The sequence below is a fragment of the Echinops telfairi genome, unplaced genomic scaffold, assembly GCF_000313985.2.
Source record: "Echinops telfairi isolate 266 unplaced genomic scaffold, ASM31398v2 ScPeMD7_3533;HRSCAF=4204_0, whole genome shotgun sequence".
In the NCBI taxonomy this organism is placed as follows: domain Eukaryota; kingdom Metazoa; phylum Chordata; class Mammalia; order Afrosoricida; family Tenrecidae; genus Echinops; species Echinops telfairi.
The window spans coordinates 53961413-53965836 of record NW_022107431.1 but is presented as its reverse complement, the minus strand read 5'-3'; positions in this window follow the sequence as shown (position 1 = coordinate 53965836).

The window sequence follows — 4424 nt, the reverse complement described above, 5'->3', positions numbered from 1 at the left end:
GCTCTCGTGTTCTCTGGTCAGATAGGTCCCTCTCCATGAGCTGTAGTTTCAGTGCTGACCTCAGAAGTGCAATCTTCTGGGGGTAGAGGTCCACATAGTTGGGATTGGAGCTGGCCCTGCATACCTCTCTATTGGTTCACTGCTTCATGCTGATATGTTGCATTCATGTCTTGGTGCACCAGGTTAGAGTCTGGTCGCTCTCTCCTTCTCCTGTGGAGATATAAACAATACCCTCCCCTTGGGTGGGTTAGTGCCCTGTTCACTGCTATCCATGTCTTTGTTGTTGTTGTTGTTGTTGTCCCTTCCTTTTTAGTTGGCTGCTATATGCATCCCTGGATTGGATCTGACCCCTGCCTTAGTACCTGGACCAAATCCCAAGAATGTTTGTACATAGTAACTTTTCCCTTATGCCCCATTTTTTAAGCCTACCCCAGTGGACTCATGTTGTACTTGTCCTTTTGTGATTGGCTTACTTCACTTAGCATACTTTTCTCCAATTCTTCCCATGAGGTGATGTGCTTCATGTGTTCATTATTGCTTTTCAGGGATGTGTAGTACTGTATGTATCACAGTTTTTTAATCCATTTGTCCATTGATGGAAATTTGGGTTGTTTCCAACTCCTTGTGATTTGAACTGTGTTATGATGAACACTGGAGAACAGATGCCTGGCTGTAGTTTGTTTCTTGTCTCTTCAGGGTATATGCCCAGTAGGGGAATTGAATGTTGGGGCATATGGTAGCTCGATTTCCATATACTTTAGATACCGCCAAGTCGATTTCCATAATGGCTATACATACCTCCAGGTCCACCAGCCATAGACGAAAGTTCCTATCTCATTACATCCCGTCTAACACTTGTTGCTGTCTGATTTTTTGAGTCGGGCTATCATTGAGGGTGTTAGGTGGTATTTCATGCATTTCTCTTATGGCTAATGATCAAAAGCATTTTCTCATATGTGTACTGGCCATTCAGATTTCTGCACTCGTGAAATTTCTGTTCAGGTCCTTTTACTACCTCCTCAGTGGGCAATTAGTTTTTTCTTATTGTAAGCTAGCAGTGTATTGTAGATTTTCGTAAGAAGGCCTTTATCTGATATGTCATTGCTAAAGATGTTTTCCCAGTCCGTGGGCTCGCTTATTACTCTGAGTTATTTCCATGTACACAGGTGTTTCATCGTCAGCATATCCCACTCGTCAATTTGTGCCTCCTCTGTGTTTGTGTCCTCCCCTATTTCTGATAGTCTATGTACTTCCTGCACCAAAGTTCTCAGGATTGTCCTAATTCCCTCATTGATGGCCCAAAGAACTTGGAGTTTTACCTCAAGGTCTGTGATCCACCTTTAGTTTATTCTTGTGCATGGAGTAAGGTAAGGGTCTTACTTCATTTTTCTGCAGGTAAATATCCATTTTTTCCAGCACCACTTGTTGAAGAGGGCATTCACTTCCCATTTGATATTTTTTGGGCCCTTATCAAATATCAGTTTTCTGTATGCTGATGATATTATTTCTAGGTTTTCAGTTCTTTTCCATTGGTCTGAGTATCTGTCATTATACCAATACCACACCTTTTTGACCATGGTGGCTATAGGTGCTAAGTAGGTGCTAACGTCAGGTAAAGCAAGCCATCCCACTTTGTCCTTCTTCTTGAGGGGTTCTCTGCTAATTCTGGGCTTCTTCCCTCTCCATATGAAGTTAATAGTCATTTTTCCAATTTTTTGAAGATAGAGGATGGTATTTGTGTTGGAATAGCATTAAACGTATAGTGCTTTGGGCAGAACTGACATTTTTACTATATTGAGTCTTCTGATCCACAAGCATGGGATATGCTTCCATTTGTTGAGATCACACTTGGTTTCTTGTAATAGTGTTCTGTAATTTTCCTTGTACAAATCTTTTGGGTTTTTTAGTCAGGTATATCTCTAGACATTTCAATATGTACTTGTCTATTGGGAACAGTACTATATTTGTGATCCCCTCTTCTGTGGTCTTGTCAGATGTGTATAGCAGCCTGATACACTTCTGTTTGTTGATCTTGTATCCTGCCACTGTGCCACATTCCTCTATGTCTTCCCGCATTCCCCTTGTGGAGCTTTTGTGATTTTCCATATATTAAATCATACCATCTTCGAATAACGATAGTTTCACCTATTCCTTCCCTAGACAATGTCTTTCCTTTGCCTTATGTTGTTAGCTAGGACCTCCAGTATGATGTTAAATAAGACAGGGGACAAAGGACATCCTTGTCTCATCCCATTTTTCAGAAGGATTGTGTTTGTCTTTTCTCCATTGAGTACCACGTTGGCTGTTGGTTTTCCATATATAGCTTGTATTATATTGAGTAATTTTCCTTCCGTTCCTATCTTCTTGAGTGTCTTAAAAAGGAATGGGTGTTGGATGTTTTCAAATATTTTTTCTGCATCCATCGATATTATCATGTTGTTCTTAAATTTTTTCATGTCAATGTGGCAAATAATACTAATGGTCTTTTGTATGTTGGTCCATCCCTGCATCCCTGATATGAATATCATTTGGTCATGGTGAATTATTTGTTTTATATATTTTTGTATTCTACTGTCCAGTATTTTGTTAAGAATTTTTGCATCGATGTTCATTAAGGATATTGGTCTGCAGTTCTCAATTCCTGTGGCATCCTTGCCCGCTTTAGGTAGCAGAGTTGTAGTAGCTTCATAGAAAGAGTTCGGGAATTTGTCGTCTTTTTATCTTCTAGAAGAGTTTGTGTAGTATTGGTGTCAGTTCTTCCCTGAATGCTTGGTTGAATTCTCCTGTGAAGCTATCTGGCATGGGGAATTTTTTGGTGGCAAATTGTTGAATAACTTGTCTGTTCTTCAATTGATATGGATTTCTTGAGATTCTTGATGCCATCTGGGATAGTCTAAGGAGGGACTTTTTTCTCAAGTATTTGTCCATGTCTCCCAAGTTGTTGAAATCATTGGAGTACAGGCCTTCATAGTACTGTGTAATTATCCTTTTGATTTCATTAGGGTTCATTGTAATGTCTCCTGTTTCATCCCTCATCCTTGTTAGTGAAATTTGTCCCTTCCTTTCTTTGGTTAGGTTTGCCAGCAGTCTGTTGGTTCTGTCAATCCTTTAAAAAAAAACAACTTTTAGCTGCATTAATTTTCCCCGTAATTTCTTGTTTTCCCTCTCATGAGTCTCAGCCCTGGTTTTTATTATTTCTTTTCTTTTGCTATTAGTTAGATTGTCCTGTTGACTCTACTCTAATTCCTGTAAGTTTTGTGTCAGCGTATCAATCATAAGTCTCTCTCTTTCATTTGTGCATGTATTGCTATCAAACTTCCTCTGATAACTGCCGTTGTTATATCCCAAAGATTTTGGTCCGCAGTATTCTCATTCTGATTGGTTTTTAGAAACTTCTTAATTTTATCTGTGATCTGGGCCAATACCCACTCCTTTTGCAATAGAAAGTTATTCATCCTCCAATTGTTTGCCCTTGTTTGTTTGTTTTTTACCCTTGTTTTCTTAATCATCCTATTGTTGATTTCCAGCCTTATGGACAGTGGTCAGAGAGAGTATGATCTCCATTTGCTTGAAATTACATAGATTCGAATTGTCCCAGTATGTGGTCTATCTTTGAGTATGTGCCATGTGGTCTTGAAAAGAATATGAATTTTTTTTTTGCATTTGGGTGGATTGCTCAGAAACATCTATCAGGTCAAGTCATATAATTGTAATGTTTAGATCTGTAGCTTCCTTGTTCAGCTTCATTCCCTGTGATCTCTATTTCCTGGAGAGTGGTGTATTAAAGTCACCTACTATAATTGATTAGCCTGTGATTTCATTTTCCATCTTTTGGAGTATTTGATAAATTTCACGGGTCTCTCATTGGGAGTGTATATGTTTATTATACTCACTGATTGTTGGTCTACTGTTCCCTTGAGCATTACATAGCACCTCTCCTTATCTCTTGTTATGGCTTGCACCTTGAGGTCAATTTTGTCTCAGATTAGGATTGCAACCCATGCCTTTTTTCAATTGTGATTTGCTTGATTTATTTTTCTCCAGCACATGATTCTCAACCTATTTTTTTTTTTTTTATGATTTAAGGGACTTTATTAGGGAATTTAACAGGTTACCACAAGTCAAAATCAGAGAACATGAAGGATATCGCCATTGGTTCACAGCAACACCCCTCCTTAGCTAGCAACCAATTCTCTCTCCAGTTGTCTGCTTCTCAGCTATGTGGTCCTTTGGCCTCTTTCTCTGTTGGCCAGGAAGCCCCTCCCAGTAACCAGCCTCATAAACTCATAGTTTCCACACTGCTCCTCTGTCCTGTCTTATGGTCTCCTCGTGTTGGCTCTTGGTCTTGACCCGGCCTAACATCTGCTGCCTCCGCCGCTTCAGACAGGGATTTCTAAGAACTCTGCTGGTCACTCTTCTTCCTT